Source organism: Hyla sarda, chromosome 9, assembly GCF_029499605.1.
Source record: "Hyla sarda isolate aHylSar1 chromosome 9, aHylSar1.hap1, whole genome shotgun sequence".
NCBI classification, from domain to species: domain Eukaryota; kingdom Metazoa; phylum Chordata; class Amphibia; order Anura; family Hylidae; genus Hyla; species Hyla sarda.
This window is the reverse complement of record NC_079197.1, coordinates 87348512-87367018: the sequence shown is the minus strand read 5'-3', so window position 1 is coordinate 87367018 and position 18507 is coordinate 87348512. Positions and strand designations below refer to the sequence as shown.

The window sequence follows — 18507 nt, the reverse complement described above, 5'->3', positions numbered from 1 at the left end:
CAAGAAGATGTTAGCTGAAATGAAGGACATTGACGTCATCCAAGAGAATCAGAGTCCCTGGGAAGCTCCTCTGGTCCTTGTCAAAAAGAAGGATAGGACCATCCGCTTCTGCGTGGACTATCGGAAATTGAATAATGTCATGCATAAAGATGCCTATCCTCTACCCCAGATAGAAGAGTCCTTAACTGCTTTAGGATCAGCTGCATACTTCTCCACATTGGATTTAACCAGCAGATACTGGCAAGTGCCCATGGCTGAAGAGGACCAGGAGAAGATTGCTTTCGTGACCCCGATTGGGTTATTTGAATTCAAAAGTATTCCCTTTGGGCTCTGCAACGCCCCTGCTACTATCCAATGTTTGATGGAGCGATGCCTGGGATATCTCAACTTCCAGGGTGTCCTGCTATATCTAGATGACATCATCGTATATTCCAAAACTTATCAGGAGCATCTTAACCACCTGACCTGATCTGTTGAAACCTCAGCTACACTACCTAGGTCATGTATTCAGCTCAGAAGGAGTTCAACCTGATCCAGGAAAGGTGGACATTGTGAAGGACTGGCCTACCTTGCGCACAGTGAACGACATCAGGAGCTTCCTGGGATTTGCTGACTACTACCTTCGCTTCATTCCCCCCTACGCCCAGATTGCTGAACCCATTACTGCTCTCCTCAGGGGTACCGCGAAGGAAAATTATAATGGAAGACTACCTGTCAACTGTACTGAAGATCAAGAGACAGCGTTCCAAGCATTTTCTGACCAAACCGCCTATCTTGACGTATCCGGAGTATAGTCAACCCTTCCGGCGATATACCAATGCCAGTTTTGAGGGTCTGGGCGCCGTCCTGTCTTAAGTCCAGGAGGGAAAAGAGCGGGTGACAGCCTATGCCAGCCAAAATCTGCAAGGAGCGCAGAAGAATGACTCAAACTACAGTTCCTTCAAGTTGGAGCTCCCCGCCTCTGTCTGGGCCGTGACCGAAAACTTTAAGGATTATCTGGCTGCCTCGCCTTTTACCATCTACACAGACAACAATCCATTGGCCCATCTAAATACTGCCAAATTGGGGGCCATTGAACAGCGTTGGGCCACCAGATTGGCCAACTACAACTTCAGCATCAAGTATAGAAGTGGCAAGTCAAACGTGAATGGAGATGTATTGTCTCGGATGACCCCCGGCAAAGAACCACCTGTCGAAGACAAGTGGGAAGACATGGAGATGCCCCCATTTTGTCAGAGGTTCATGAGTCAGAGTGTCCTGACTATGCGAGATGATAGTGAACCCAGGTCTGAAAGGGTTCAGGAAGACCTCTACACGTGGAAGACTCTGCAAGACGAAAGTCGAGTCATGGGGGATCTGTTGGACTTCCTGTTAATGAAAAAGGTACCAACCCGTCTACCCCGGGCCCAGTGTGACTACAAGTTGAAAAGGCTGTGGCGACAGAGGAAATGACTGTTTGTGCACAAGGGACTGTTGTACAGGAATTCTCTGGATCCAGTCTCTGGTGAGTGCTTTCATCAGATTCTGGTTCCCCGAAGAGACGCTGCGATGGTCCTCAACGCCTACCATGATCAGTCGGGACACTTTGGAGTCCACGAAACCAAGTCCACTGTCAAAAAAACTTTCCATTGGATTGGGATTCGGAGTGATGTCCAGAAGTGGTGTAGCGAGTGTGCCGTCTGCAATTGGGAGACAAGCCTCTACAATTGGGAGACAAAGTTTGGCTGCGGAAGTTCCCAAGGATTCATAAGTTGTACTCCATTTGGGAAACGGAGCCCTACACTATGACCGCAGTACCGCAGTTTGTGCACAAGGGACTGTTGTACAGGAATTCTTTGGATCCAGTCTCTGGTGAGTGTCTCCTACCCGGTCTGGGTACACTCACACTCTCACCATGGTGGATCACTACTCCTTTGTGGAAGTTGGCTAGCTGTAAGAACTGTTATACTGCCTTCTTCAGTAAAGTTCTAGTTGCTTACAAATCTGCTTTGGACTATCATTTAATATATGCCATTTTGGGTTGGTTGTCGGCGATGCCCTACACCATACAACCACATCCTGGCGTCACAAACTCTAGGGGTTGACAACATCTTGCCCCAAGGGTTAATACCATGTGGCCCCACCACCTACATTGCTACACCCCGTGGTCCCGCCATACACCGGTGGCTCACCCCATTTACCTTCGTGTGACCTGATCGTTGCTCTTCTTTTATAGTCTGCCTCCTTTAGGCTGTATTAGTAGAGCATAGCGTAGCAATCCAATGCTTGCATATAATAGTTTCCTATGGGGGTTTAAAAGTGTAAAATAAGTAATTTAAACGTTTTTAAAATTAAAACCACCCTGTTTCCATTTTCCAAATAAAAAAAAGTGTTAAAACCAAAACCAAAACCATATTTGGTATGGCTACATGCAGAATTGTCTGATCTATTAATTTATTAAAATCTACTGTATTTCTCAGGTCTAAAAGAGAGATGTTTAAGAAGCAATGAGGGACAGAGGGAATTGGTTCAGTTGTAGGTATTAAAAGAAAATGATCTAAAAAGAAAAAAAGGAGAGAGGACAGCGCCTTGTGTAATACAGTAGGGTGTGATCGCCCTCGTGGTCCCCTTCAGTACGTAGGACTCACGCCTATTAAGCCTCTTGGCATTTGTTCATATCACCCTGAATATGGGGTCTTAAAGGGGTTATCCAGGAAAAAAACTTTTTTTATATATATCAACTGGCTCAAGAAAGATTTGTAAATTACTTCTATTAAAAAATCTTAATCCTTTCAGTACTTATGAGCTGATGAAGTGGAGTTGTTGTTTCTGTCTAAGTGCTCTCTGATGACTCTGTGCAGTTCCCGAGACAAGCAGAGATGTCAGCAGAGAGCACTGTTGCCAGACAGAAAACAACAACAACTCAACTTCAGCAGCTGATAATTATTGAAAGGATTAAGATTTTTTAATAAAAGTAATTTACAAATCTGTTTAACTTTCTGGAGCCAGTTGATATAAAACATTTCCTTTTTTTCCTGGAATACCCCTTTAATGCTGGTGGTCAAGCTGAAAGCCGTTGGTGCCTGGACTGGTATCCACTGCAGGTACCCACACTGGAGAATGGCACTGCTGACACCCTCCCTCATCTCAGCTCACCTTGAGATGAGGGGGGTGTCAGCAGCACCATTCTCCAGTGCCTTTCTTCCTATCCCTTTATCAGTTGTAGGTATTGTCCCTCTAAGAGGGATACTTGGAAAACATGCCTGTGCCTTCCATGCTCATTGCTATGTTCACATTATACCTCTGTCAGAGATTCTGTAATTTTTTATGGAAAATCTAGAGCTGAAAGCATCACTCGTTTTCCATCAAAGCTAAAAAGACCTGACCTGACAGAAACCATTTTAGGTCAATGAGGTCCATCAGATACTGCCGGTGTCAGGGTATGTACTGAAGTCACAATGCAGATGGGAAAAACGCCTCAGCCCTCAACTGTTCATTCTGCAATTTTTCTATTATAATTCCTGAAGCTCAGACATCAAAAGGACCTCAAAAGGATCAAAAGGAGCTCTTAAGAAAGGATATGGTTAGAACAATATTATGGCCATTTTATGTCGGTAACTGCAATGTATTTTAATTGCACATGTACATCATGGAAAAGCGGGAAGTATATTGAATACATTTTCCATATCCATGTGGAAAAGATTAGGTCTCTACATGAATAACATATATACTGGCATCCTGTCTGTCTTTAATAAAGTGTTTAATTACAAATGCAGACAAAAGTATTTGCTCCCGTTTTCATCCGCATTCTCTCTACCTTACTATGTTTGTGCCAGTGTCTCTCCAGAGTCTGTTGCATGGCAACCACCCTGCCTGACAGAGTAGATACCTTACACCCACCCACTGAATCAACTGGTCTATTAAATTTAAGCTGTTTCTTCACATAACACGGTTCACCCCCTCCTTTGTATTTCATTAGAAACCCTAGAATTTACTAATTATTTAGTACCAACATTTGACTAAATAAAGGTTACGTGTACTCAGTATACCACAGTTTAATCAATTTGCTTCAGTTAGGTTAAGCAATGGTGAAAAGCGTGGTTAAAAAAGACATTAGGGCTTATTAGTTATGTTTCTTCTAATAGGACCCATCAATTCCGTACAGAAAATCATCTGTTATTTGTAAAGCCATGTGCATACGGCATACGAGATGTTACATGGTATTAACACCAAAATCAGCAGTGTCGCCAGTGGCAACTAATCGTATTATTTCTTTCATTTTCTTTCCATGTGTTGAGGACAACATCAGTATTTTTAGTATACATGAACAATAGTGACAGGGAGATATGGAGGCATTGTTCATATTGGCTTCATTCCTTGTGCACTCAACATTATTACAGCTCCTAGCCCGTTAGCTTTTAGTGCTATGCAGTTTGCATAACTCCCATTCTCCTCTATGGAAATTACAGAAACAGAGTAAAACAGCCATGCTTTCGTAATTCTAGCCATATCAGGCTACTGCAACTAGGCCAAAAAAGGTTGATGGATGGGGTTCCTGTTCTACAGAGAGGTGGGACCAGAATCTATCAGACATTCATGTCATATCCTGTTTAAATGCCACAAATGCCTAAGATTATAAGACCTCTTTAATGGTAATGCAAATACAAATATACTTTGTATTCGGCACTAAAAAGAATTAGCTGCAATGGCTACCCATCGTCTACTTCAGTGCAAAAGCAACTCAAACGCTTAAAGGGGTACTCTGGTGGAAAATGCATTTTTTTAAATCAACTGGTGCCAAAAAGCTTTACAGATTTGTAAATTACTTTTATTTAAAAATCTTAAAGGGGTAATCCAGGATTTTTTTTTATTTGACTATGCTACAGGGGCTGTAAAGTTAGTGTAGTTCCTAATATAGTGTCTGTACCTGTGTGTGATGGTTTCCTCACAATTCTTCTGTGATTTTAACTCCAATATTTATTTTTACCAGCATACAAAATTACTCTTGTCTCAGATTTTTCCCAGCTTGCAATGTGGCCGAGACCTGACTCACTAGTCAACTGATGACAGGGAGTCTGTCTGCTTCAATGGGTGGAGAGATCGCTTGGTGGGAGAGAGATCAATCTGCAACTAATGCAACAGCTGTAGGCACCCTGATTGAAAACCACAGGTCTTTTGAATGGATGCAGCTCATTTATGTTTCAATGGGAGGGGTGGCTGATGTGTGGGAGGGAGGAAAATGGAATTGTGGGATTTGTAGTCAAAAAAAGAAAAGTCAATAAGAAAATACCAGTTCACAAAAAGCTAGCCACAGTGTTATGGTAATCTCACAACATAGCCATTTAGCCCCAAGACAAGCGTATATCCTTCCTAAGCATGTCCATTACTGCCTGCCAGGTACGTACTAAAATCACCTTATGGTGGATAACTCCTTTAATCCTTCCAGTACTTATCAGCAGCTGTATGCTACAGAGGAAGTTGTATAGTTCTTTCCAGTCTGGCCATAGTGCTCTCTGCTGTCCGGGCATGCTGGGTGTTGTAGTTTTGCAACATCTGGAGGTCCGCAGGTTGTAGACCACTGTCCTCCTATACTTTACATTGCATGGATCCCTCAACATACGATGATTTCAACAAATGATGGTCCGTTTGGAACGGATTACCATTGTACGTTGAGGAACCACTGTATTACAATGAGAATTTACAATAATCTCTTTAAGGGTACGTTTACACATACAGGATCTGCTGCTTATTTTTGCTACATATTTTCTGCAACTGATTTTGCTACCCATTGAAGTTAATGGGTAGCAAAATCAGCTGCACAAAACATGCAGCAAAAATATGCAGCAGATCCTGTACATGTGAACATACCCTAAAAGACTTTCTTTCTCTAACTGCGGTAACAGCCGATTTGTTTCTTTTTGTATTGATTTTCACACTGTAACTGATGTTTGCTAATAAACAAATATTGTCTAAAAAAAAAAATTACAGGAGAAAACATGAAGAAACTTGTTTAGCAATAGATACAACACCAAAAACCAAGTTTAAATGCACTAAGTATAACAATTTTGCAACAACTTTATGTTGATGTTCTGGAAAGGCCAACTATTTCAAATGGTGGTCTCTTTAGCGGTTTCTATGGCTGTACTTCTCTACTCTAGTTAACCATTTTGGCAGGGTTACGTATAAGACGCTACTATTATTAATATTGGAAGTCAGGAATGAAAGCTGTTTCTTTTTAACCTGGTAGAGGGCGCTCTTATCAAGAAACTCTAAGCATATTATTATTATTATTATTTTTTTGCTATTACCAATACTTGCTAAGATATTTCTATAAAGAGTGTTTCTGATTGAAATTATTGAAGAATTAATTCCTCTAGCGTATTAGTATGGGAAGGGCGCTCTCCTACTGTAATGGTTATGTTTGAACTTATTCTACTTTAATGATTGTACTAAAATGTGTCACGATGCCGGCTGGCAGGAGGTGGATCCTCTGTGCCAGAGAGGGATTGGCGTGGACCGTGCTAGTGGACCGGTTCTAAGTCACTACTGGTGTTCACCAGAGCCCGCCGCAAAGCGGGATGGTCTTGCTGCGGCGGTAGTGAGCAGGTCGTATCCACTAGCAACGGCTCAACCTCTCTGACTGCTGAAGATAGGCGCGGTACAAGGGAGTAGACAAAGCAAGGTCGGACGTAGCAGAAGGTCGGGGCAGGCAGCAAGAATCGTAGTCAGGGGCAACGGCAGGAGGTCAAATACACAGTATGGACAACACAGTAACGCTTTCACTAGGCTCTAAGGCAACAAGATCCGGCAGGGGAGTGCAGGGACAGAGAACAGATATAGTCTGGGAGCAGGTGGAAGCCAATTAAGCTAATTGGGCCAGGCACCAATCATTGGTGCACTGGCCCTTTAAGTCTCAGGGAGCTGGCGCGCGCGCGCCCTAGAGAGCGGAGCCGCGCGCGCCAGCACATGACAGCAGGGGACCGGGACGGGTAAGTGACCTGGGATGCGATTCGCGAGCGGGCGCGTCCCGCTGTGCGAATCGCATCCCCGACGGCCATGACAGTGCAGCGCTCCCGGTCAGCGGGACCGACCGGGGCGCTGCGGAGAGAGAGACGCCGTAAGCGCTCCGGGGAGGAGCGGGGACCCGGAGCGCTAGGCGTAACAAAATGTCTATATATTTATGTTATTTAATTCATTTAATTGTAGCCCATATTTTCCACATTCTTTGCGCTACATAAATCGATGTGGTAAAATATAGAGCAGATTATTTTTAGGCACCAGTTTTGGGCACCAGTTCATAAAAGGGACATTCTGGAGCTGGCAAGGGTACAGAGACGTGCAACTAAACTAATAAGGGGCAGGGAACATCTTAGCTATGAGGAAAGATTAAAAGAATTACATTTGTTTCGTCTTGAGAAAAGACGTTTAAGGGGTGATATGATAAACTTATTTAACCCCTTAAGGACCAAGGACATACTGGTACGTCCTGAATCCTTTCCCTTTCTATAACGCGGGGCCACGACATGGCGGGTCAGGCTCGGCCTCTAAAAACGGCCGGGACCCGTGGCTAATAGCGCGCGGCAGTGATCGCGGTGCCGCGCGCTATTAACCCTTTAGATGCGGAGTTCAAAGTTGAACGCTGCGTCTAAAGTGAAAGTCAAACCATGCCGGTTAGCTCAGGGAGCTGTTCGGGATCGCCGTGGCGTAATCGCGGCATCCCGAACAGCTGTTAGACACGAGGATGGTCTCCTACCTTGCCTCCTGGTGTCCGATCGCCTAATGACTGCTCAGTGAGGAGACTGAGATCCAGGCATGAGCAGTCAAGCGGCAGAATCATCGATCACTGGTTTCCTATGAGAAACCAGTGATCAATGTAAAAGATCAGTGTGTGCAGTGTTATAGGTCCCAATGGGAGCTATAACACTGCAAAAAAAAAGTGGAAAAAGTGAATAAAGATCATTTAACCCCTTCCCTATTAAAAGTTGGAATCATCCCCCTTTTCCCATTTGAAAAAAAAAACTATGTTAATAAAAATAAACATATGTGGTATCGCCACGTGCGGAAATGTCCGAATTATAAAAATATATCATTAATTAAACCGCACGGTCAGTAGCGTATGCGCAAAAAAATTCCAAAGTCCAAAATTGTGTATTTTTGGTCACTTTTTATATCATGAAAAAATGAATAAAAAGTAATCAACAAGTCCGATCAATACAAAAAGTTTAAAAAACTTCAGATCACGGCGCAAAAAATGAGTCCTCATACCGACCCATACGCGGTAAAATAAAAAAGTTATAGGGGTCAGAAGATGACAATTTTAAATGTATAAATTTTCCTGCATGTTGTTATGATTTTTTTCAGAAGTACGACAAAATCAAATCTATATAAGTAGGGTATCATTTTAACCGTATGGACCTACAGAATAAAGATAAAGTGTCACTTTTACCTAAAAATTTACTGCGTAGAAACAGAAGCCCCCAAAAGTTACAAAAGGGCGTTTTTTTCTCAATTTTGTCTCACAATGATTTTTTTTTCTGTTTCGCCGTAGATTTTTGGGTAAAATGACTGATGTCATTACAAAGTAGAATTGGTGGCGCAAAAAATAAGCCATCTTATGGATTTTTAGGTGCAAAATTGAAAGGGTTGTGATTTTTAAAGGTAAGGAGGAAAAAACGAAAGTGCAAAAACGGAAAACCCCTTGGTTCTTAAGGGGTTAAGTATATAAATGGCCTTTACAAAAAACAAGGAGAAAAACTGTTCTAGGTTAAACCCCAAAGGATAGGGGATGAGATGTCTGATAGCGGGGGGCCCGCTGCTGAGACCCCCCCCCCCCTCGATCTCCCTGCAGCACCCACATTCTATGTGGGTGCTGAATTTCCAGTTTTGGAAACCTCCGGGTTTCCGGGACTGGGGACGTGACGTCACGCCACGCCCCCTCCATTCATGTCTATGTCACGCCCCTTCCCATAGACATGAATGGAGGGGGCGTGGCGTGATGTCACGTCCCTGTCCCGGAAACCCGGAGGTTTCCGACACTGGAGATTCAGCACCCGCATAGAATGTGGGTGCTGCAGGGAGATCGCAGTGGGTCTCAGCAGCGGGCCCCCCCGCGATCAGACATCTCATCCCATTATCCTTTGGATAGGGGATAAAATGTTTTTGTCCGGAATACCCCTTTAAATATGTATGTAAAGATTTTTAGGCCCATTTCCTTTATACATTTCCCTTCTATCTTAATAGATGATGTCTATACATTATACAATGTTATTGATCAAAAGATGAAAATAAGCGTTTATTCTCCACAGCAGCTACGCATATAATATAGCTTGTGCTACAGGGACTACAAACGTATTGTTGGCTATTACAGGGCAGCAACTCCCACGACCAACTGTCTTACTGAACGCTTCTGTCTTCTAGTCATAGTCTTCAATATGTTTCCTTATCAACAAGAGACTTTGTTATTAGACTTCATTAGATCTTACTTTTTACGCATAGAAGTATGATATCTCATCAGAGGGAAAAAAGTTCTTCCCTGGGAACTGATATGATATTTTATTAACATAAATAGCACTGACATAATCTAAATTGCTATATAGAAATGGCCACTGTTCACATCAGTCCCTGTCCCCAATGGAGCTTACAATCTTATTTTCCTTTTTTAGACATGTTAACACACTGGGACCACAAGCCAAGTAACCCTTTAGTATACTTTATAGACTAGAGTACCTGAAGATACCCATGTAAACACAGGGAGAACCTATAAACTTCATCCAAAGGTTGTTCTTGGTCAGATTCAAACCCAGGACCACAGAGCTGCAAGGCAACAATGTGTTCTTGTCCGGTCTATTTGGAACTGTTTGTTATTTTTGGATTTTTTCCCTGTCCCCACTGAAATCATTGCTGCTTTTGATTTACACATCTGTGGTGTCCCAGCACAAGTGGCTGTCCCGTGGTTGAGGACTGACTGGGGTAGCCTGGCATCATAACGTGTTGGGCCCACTGACGTTCTCTTGTATTTATAAATGATGTGCACATTGTGAAATAAGAGTAATATATTTTCTTTAAATTAATTTTGTTATTGTTCTGTGTATGTACTTTAATATGTTACTGTGCCTTTAAAATATGTGAGCAGCAAACCCCCATGTGACCATGTGAGCCAATGAGACCCCAAAAGCTCCTTCTGTATAGTGAGATAAAGGGGAGGATTAGTCAGTTGAGTCTAGTGCCAGACATTGTTCAGTAAAGTACCATCCAGGCTCCTGAGGAGCAGCTAAGCTCCGGTGTGCGGAGTCGTGTCGTAAGCAGAGGCCTACTTTAGTTTATTCCTGGTCATCCTATAAGTGTCACTCGCGGGAGAACTATATGTACCTGCAGAATCAGTTACAGTGCTTTGGAAGGATCCCAGCTACCAGAACCTCAAATTCTACAATTCTGTCTGGTGAAAAGCACCACAAGTCTCAGAATGGTAACAAGGCTTGCAAGGGGTATGCTGCACTCTCACACTAAGGCCAGCTGTTTGTGTTATACCAACTTCGCAAGCTCAGTAAAAGCAGTAACCTTACGTCGGTGTGTTTATTGGCTCATCGGGGGAGATTTATCAAAACCTGTCCAGAGGAAAAGTAGCTGAGTTGCCCATAGCAACCAATCAGATCGCTTCTTTCATTTTTGAAAAGGCCTGTGAAAAATGAAAGAAGCAAGCTGATTGGTTGCTATGGGCAACTCACAGGTTTTAATAAATCTTCCCCATTGTGTCTGGCCCAGGAAGACTGCTTCCCACCTTCGGACCGTGGTTCAGATAAACAGTGCCCTGGCGTCACAAGGTATTCAAGGTATGTCCTACTAACACCCAGTGGCCGCCACACATCCTTGTCCATTCTGTAGGGAATAGTCTCCATTCTTAGTTTAGGATTGTTCTTCCTGTGTCTTAACCTGGGAACTGTTACTGTTTTTGATTTGGGAATATTTTTTCATGTTCCCTTTGTGGGCATTAGTTCCTCTTATATGTTTTGGGAATGTTTTCCTTGATTTTGAGAACTATTCCTGTTTCTGGTTCTTTTCACTTTGCTGGGCTCAGTTCCAATGTTTGCATTGGAATTTTTTTCCTTGTTCTCTCTGTTTGGAGAATTTTCCATTTGTGGTTTGCATCTGTTTAACTTGTTCTTTCTGTGGATCTGTTACATTTTTTATTATAAAATATTTGACCCATCGATTCTCTCCTGAACAAACTAGCAAAAAGATAACAGAATAGAAACATATCCACTACTCTTTTTTTTCTAATATGACACTTTCAGTCTGGGGTTTTGGTATTTTCATGCTGTACACCTGAAAAGCGGCATTTTGCCTAAGTAAAGTGCTGGCCTTTTAGCATCCGAGTGATTTCCTGTGCTTGCCTTTGTTTTTCTAATTGCAGGGGAAGCAGAGGATGACTATGAAATGCTTCCCACTGTGTACAGCAGGCTCCCATACTATTCACAGGCTTTTGTATGACAGAATGAAAGTCACTGGAAGAAGCTGTTCTACACATGTCATTAAAGCAGGGTGGTCTATGTTCACTTTTCAAGGGTTACGAAAAGACCAGGTTTCCTAAACCGTTTCCTAAGGGCCATAGATAATGTATGTCATTATTAAATGAAGATTATTCTAGTGAATCAATACAATACTATATTTTTTACTTTATATCTGTGCCCTAGCTATTTACTTTGTGCCTTTTCCTATTCAGATATTTATATAAATGATTTCAAACTTGTGTGTCCCTTGCACCCCCACCCACCCCAGGAATCTTAAAGGGGTACTCCGGTGAAAACCTTTTTTCTTTTAAATCAACTGGTGGCAGAAAGTTAAACATATTTGTAAATGACTTCTATAAAAAAAAATCTTAATCCTTCCAGTACTTATTAGCTGCTGAATACTACAGAGGAAATTCCTTTCTTTTTGGAACACTGATGACATCACGAGCACAGTGCTCTCTGCTGACATCTCTGTCCATTTTAGAAACCATGCATAGCAGATGTATGCTAAGGGAAGAATGGTGGCTCAGTGGTTAGCACTGCTGCCTTGCAGTGCTGGGGACTTGGGTTCAAATCCCACTAAGGACAACAATAAATAAAGCGTTATTATTATTATTATAATAACATCAGCAGAGAGACCTGTGCTCGTGATGTCATCAGAGAGCATTCCAAAAAGAAAAGAATTTCCTCTGTAGTATTCAGCAGCTAATAAGTACGGGAAGGATTAAGATTTTTTAATAGAAGTAATTTACAAATATGAATTCGGGTAGAAAAACAGACATGGTGCACATCTACAATCTTGTATAATGATCTGATTGCTTCTCAGCATAATATCAAAAACTAACAGGTTGTTAGTATACATTTTTGATCAAAAAGTACAAGCCCACTCGCCACGTCAAGGCCACCTATTTTGAGTGGGTCCCTAACGTCCCTAGCATAAAATGGCGCAGCACCGAGCGGCGACCACCACCGCCGCGACACCAATGCCCACAGTGGGGAGCGACCCACCGGCAGAGCGGCCCCAATGCCACTCAAACCAGTCTTTGGGCCGCACCCCCCCGCAGACACGGCGCCACGGCAGTAACGGACACCGCACAGCACCACACCAGTGTGAACAGGGTGTAATGGCTCACTTACCATGCTCTCCCAGTCAGACTGGGAGGCTGCTAGGAAAGAAATGACCCATGTGTAGCTAACTACTACTTATATAGGGTTGGGCTGAGGGGGTGGGGAAGAGTGCAGACAACATGTTCAAACAAAAAAAAAAGAGGGGATAGAAATCACAATGTGAATTCGGGTAGAAAAACAGACATGGTGCACATCTACAATCTTGTATAATGATCTGATTGCTTCTCAGCATAATATCAAAAACTAACAGGTTGTTAGTATACATTTTTGATCAAAAAGTACAAGCCTTTTTTTTTTTTGTTTTTTTGAACATGTGCTGCACTCTTCCCCACCCCCCACAGCCAAAACCTATATAGGTGGTAATTAACCACAATAGGGCCATTTCACTCCTAGCAGCCTCCCAGTCTGACTGGGAGAGCAGGGTAAGTGAGCCATTACACCTTGTTCACACTGGTGTGGTGCGGGGCGGCGTCCGTTGCTGCCGTGGTGCTGTGTCTGCGGGCGGGTGCGGCCTATAGACTGGTTTGAGAGGCATTGGGGCCGCTCTGCCAGTGGGTCGCTCCCCCCCCCGTGGGCACCTGTGTCGCGGCGGTGGTGGTCGCCGCCTGGTGCTGCGCCATTTTATGCTAGGGACGTTAGGGACCCACTCTGAATAGGTGGCCTTGACGTGGCGAGTGAGCTTGTACTTTTTGATCAAAAATGTATACTAACAACCTGTTTTTGATATTATGCTGAGAAGCAATCAGATCATTATGCAAGATTGTAGATGTGCGCTATGTCTGTATTCTACTCGAATTCATATTGTAATTTACAAATATGTTTAACTTTCTGCCACCAGTTGATTTAAAAGAAAAAAGCTTTTCACCGGAGTACCCCTTTAACCCCTTACTTACATCTGACATAGTTTCACATCATAATCCACTTGGTGGATGCTGGCTGTGCTATATAGCTTATACCCACTGGGTGAGGCCAGTATCAGTATTAGCTGATTCTGGTCATTTAATCCACTGAATGATGGGGTTAGTAGAAATGAGGTGGTTAGAAAGAGTGGTGCCCCTTTGTGATGCAATTGTGGGGTGCTAAGCAGTAAAGACAGCAGATAGGGGCCCAGTAATAGCCCCTTGTCCTGCCATCTTAGTAGACCTAGTACACCCAAGACAAAAGTCGTGCAATGTATTGTACTAGAGATCATGCTCCCTAGAGCAGTGGTCCCCAAACTGTGGCCCTCCAGATGTTGCAAAACTACAACTCCCAGCATGCCTGGACAGCCAACGGCTGTCCAGGCATGCTGGGAATTGTAGTTTTGCAACATCTGGAGGGCCACAGTTTGGGGACCACTGCCCTAGAGGGTCAGGTAGTTTAGTGGGCTTAAAAAAAAAAATTTGTTTAAACATAGGAATTAAAGTGTACCTCCAATAGTTTTTATTTAAATTTATGAAAATTTTTTTTTATTATAAGAAACCTTACAGCACAGTGCACTAATATTAATTTGAGTGCCTAAATGCCCAAACAGAGGCACGTTCTACCCGCTGTTTAAAAAATACACAATAGAAGATGCGGCTGCTTGTTCTTGCTCCACAGCACCTGTCTCCAGTACTAGACCCAGCGCCGTAGAATCACACTACACTGGGCCTCGTGCTGGAGATGGGTGCTATGGAGCGGGAAGCTTAGTCTTCTATTGTACAGTGGGGAGTGGGGAGAATGGGGTCTCCAATAAGTCATTTAGGTGCCAAATTTTAAAGTATTCAGAAACATGCCTGGTGCTGCACAATAGTCATTTGGAAAAAAGTACAGTGATCCCTCAACATACAATAGTTTCAACATACAATGGTCTTTTCTGGACCATTGTAAGTTGAAACCAGACTCAATATACAATGCTACGGACAGTCCAGATCTGCAAAACATGTCAATAGCTGGAAGCTCTGACCAATCGGATCTGACATTTCACTGGTAAAACACCTGTATTACTGAAGTGCATGCACTGACTAATGTCTGGTAGCACCCCCTACAGTACAGGGAGGTATTACATGTTCTGTACTCTTTACCTGTACCATGGTTAGCTGCTCCTTTGGACACCAGGTGAGGGCGACTCCATGTTACTTTTTTAGGACATTGTGTGTATTGTACAGGACCCAAAAGAAGCTCCTGTTCTCTACATAGACCAGTGTTTCCCAAGCAGGGTGCCCCCAGCTGTTGCAAAACTACAACTCCCAGCATGCCCGGACAGCCAAAGGCTGTCCGGGCATGCTGGGAGTTGTAGTTTTGCAACAGCTGGAGGCTCCCTGCTTGGGAAACACTAACATAGACAGTGATTACAGTTCCCAGCAGATCTTTCTTACTTTTATATGTAAGGATTTGCTTTATCTATATTAGTTATCTACTTATTTTTCTTTAATCCTCACTTTTTCCTATTTTTTTAATGACATTTTGGGCCTTTAGAACCAATTACCAGGTTTCCATAGAGTTCTGGTCTCAACATACAATGGTTTCAACATACAATGGTCGTCCTGGAACCAATTAATATTGTAACTTGAGGGACCACTGTATTGGAGTTACCCATTAAGTTAAAAAGAAAAACCTTACCATTTACATAATTGTTATTGCTTCACGTGGAGCTTTCCAAACTATTAATATGCAACCAAAAAGCAGACAAGACAGCTATTGCAGAACCTTGTCCTTAGAGCAAAGCAACAATGGATCATCCCAGTCAGAAGATCCATCCAAATTCCTAAAAAGTATAAAAGGAACTCTAATATAGATTAAATAAACTTGTACGTTTATTCACCGATCCATGTGGATTAGTGAATAAAAGGATCACTTTACTTCATCTATATTGGAATGCTGTGTCTTCTATACTTTCTAATTAAAATATCATTTTATTTATCCTGTATGGTCTTTTGGTCAATAAGCTTCCCCCAAAATTTATTAAAATGAGATTAAAAAACTTGCATGTGCTAAAAATTGATGTGTACTCCACAAAAAACAAGCTCTCACACATGAAAAAGATATGGGAGTCAAAATATATATATATTTTTTTTCCTAAAGCAGTAAAACATATCATCACATTGCATCATAAACACTGTAAAGAAACAAATTGCAAAATTGCATTTTTTTTCATTCCAACCAACAAATCATCTTTTTTTTTTGTTTTATCAGTAGATCATATGGTAATAACGGCTGCCATTAAAAAGTGCAACTTGTCCCACAAAAAACAAGCCCATATTTGGCTCTTAGAAATTGGGGATGATAAACTATAATTTCCCTGCCAAAACTGTTGCAGTGGGTTTGCTACCTTATGAATATATACCACCCTCCTACTCACATTACACCCATTCTTTACGCATGGACTTACACATATACATTAAAGGGGTACTCCGGTGGTCAACGTGTTTTTCCGTTTGTGACTTACCCTATTTGTTTTGTTTCATTTCTATTCTTGTTGTTTAGGCTACTCTATTTCTGTTCTTTGATGTCTTTTTATCCCCCACTTTGTTTTCCTATCTTTGCTTCTATTTCCTGCTTCTTGCTGTGCTGAAAACTACAAATCCCAGCATGCCACATGCCTTGCTGGTTTGGGGCGGCTCCTTTTTTTGTTGTTCCGCCCTTTACCCACCCTACTATTTCCCGGGTCGGCCCCCTTATACACAGCACACTAATATAATCAGCCCTGGTTGGGATACACTGGCATACACAAACAAAAGGACTACAACTCCCAGCATGTCTCATTCAGGAGTCTTCAGTCTGTGGTACAACACCAGCATGCTGCCTTTGTAGTCTCCTGGGGGTTGTAGTTCACCACACCTCTGTAGGGCATACACCAGTGATTCCCAACCAAGGTGCCTCCAGGTGTTGCAAAACTACTACTACCAGCATGCCCGGACAGCCAAAAGCTGTCTGGGCATGCTGGGAGTTGTGGTTTTGATACAGCTGAAGACAACCTGGTTGGGAAACAATGCACTTTGTTTGTAATATACTGAATAGGCTAGGCCAGTGTTTCCCAATCAGTGTGCCTCCAGCTGTTGCAAAACTACAACTCCCAGCATGCCCAAATTTTGTCCAGGCATGCTGGGAGTTGTAGTTTTGCAACAGCTGGAGGCACACTGGTTTATAAACACTAGCATACACACGCATAACAGGGACTACAACTCTCAGCATTCAGGAGTCCCCCCCCCCCTTCACACATAGAAATCATCCCCAGTCCGAGATTTATTCCCCTGCAGTCCATGCATCCCCAGCCCGTGCACCTTGTTATCCTCCCCTTCAGATAACACTTATTTTCTCTGTCTTCTTTCAGTGCAGACCTGTGTCCTCAGAAGACAGAGCAGGGGGAGGGGAGATGAGGAGCTGTGTATGTCCTCTCTCTCCCCCTGCTCTGGCTTCTTTCTCTCATGTACACCTGCGTCCTCCAGGAGGGGGAGATGAGGGGGTGTGGCCTATCTCTCTCATGCAGTTCTGAAAGAACAGAGAAAAAAAAAGCCATGACATGTTGTCCACAGCCTAATCCTAACCTGTGGACAACAGTAAGAGATCCAACACAGAACTACAGAACTTCCTGGCCCACAAACAGGTAAGAAAAAAAGACCCATGCTACACAAATATGTAATACATGTCAATTGCAAAAAACATGAATATAGCCAAAAATCTTAACCACCGGAGTACCCCTTTAATTACCATAGGTATCCTATTAAAATACTGTGGAACCTACAGTTGTAGATTGTGTAAAGACAAAAAAGCGTCTCTCTCACACACTGTCCTTTTTTCTATCCTATCTCCTCCAACTAAACAGTTTATGTACCAATACAGTATGAGTATAAAGTTAAGGCCCCTTCACATATGTTCAGTGCTGTTTCCCTCCTGTGCTGTAGAATAAGGACCGGAGGAAACTGATTGTAGAACTGGTCCCATTCAATGTCTCAAGTTGGATGCCAGACAGTGGAACATGCCACACGGGTGTCTTTTCTGCGTTCTCCTGTCCTGGATATCCTAGATAACTGATGGCAACTGATACACTTTTGTGATCAGTTGTGGCATCAGTTCCAGCGAGTTTAGGCTGAACTGGACACCTGACATGTATGAACCCAGCCTCACAGCCCCGCCCCCTCCCATAGACTTGCATTGAGGGGGTGGGGTTGTGACGTTACAATACCCCGGCCCCTGTATCACCCATCATCAGCCAAGGAGCAAACATAGCTCCAGGCTGCTAATGTACGGGGGGAGGGGGGGGGGGGTGCAGCAGGAGAGATTGCAGGGGTCCTTAGAAGCAGGACCCCCGCAATCAGACATCTTATGCCCTATCCTTTGGAGTCTAGGGGTGGAGTACCCCTTTAAGGCTGGGTTCACACATCAGGTGTCCAGTTCAGCCTAAACTCGCCGGAACTGATGCCACAACTGATCACAAAAGTGTGGCGGCCGTCATGCCCCCTCCCATACGCTTGCATTGAGGGGGCGGGGTGTGACATCACGATTCCCCAGCCCCTGTATCTACCGTCATAGCTCCAGGCTGCTGATGTACTGGGGTGCAGCAGGAGAGATCGTGGGGGTCCCCAGCGGCCGGACCCCCACGATCTGACATCTTATCGTCTATCCTTTGGATAGGGGATAAGATGTCTAGGGATGGAGTACCCCTTTAATGCACCAAAACTGGGTTCCTGTCCGGGCATGCTGGGAGATATAGTTTTGCAACAGCTGGAGGCACACTGTTTGAAGAACACTGCAATTACATGTAGATCTATCTTTAATAGGGCAAAATGTAGAACTGAAAATCAAAACTAGGAAATATGACTAGGAAATATGTTTGGGAGGAAAGGGTTAGGAATAGGGTCTGAGACGTCAACAAATTTCTATATTTTCCATTGGGTCCATTTAGAATTGAAGGCCCCCCATAGCAGCTTAT

At 43.3% G+C, this 18507-nt stretch overlaps 1 protein-coding gene across 3 annotated transcripts in view; it reads left to right on the top strand.

Moving 5' to 3' along the window:
- ZC4H2 (zinc finger C4H2-type containing) overlaps positions 1 to 18507 on the top strand; it is an 80767-nt gene that overhangs the window by 25146 nt on the left and 37114 nt on the right. Inside the window, exon 1 of one of the 3 annotated variants that reach the window (XM_056540860.1) lies at positions 10790 to 10808. The exons of the other annotated variants lie outside the window; for them this stretch is intronic. The gene's annotated coding sequence lies outside the window, so the exon portion shown is untranslated. Of the gene's footprint in view, positions 1 to 10789; positions 10809 to 18507 lie in introns of those variants that run through there. 3 annotated transcript variants of the gene reach the window in all.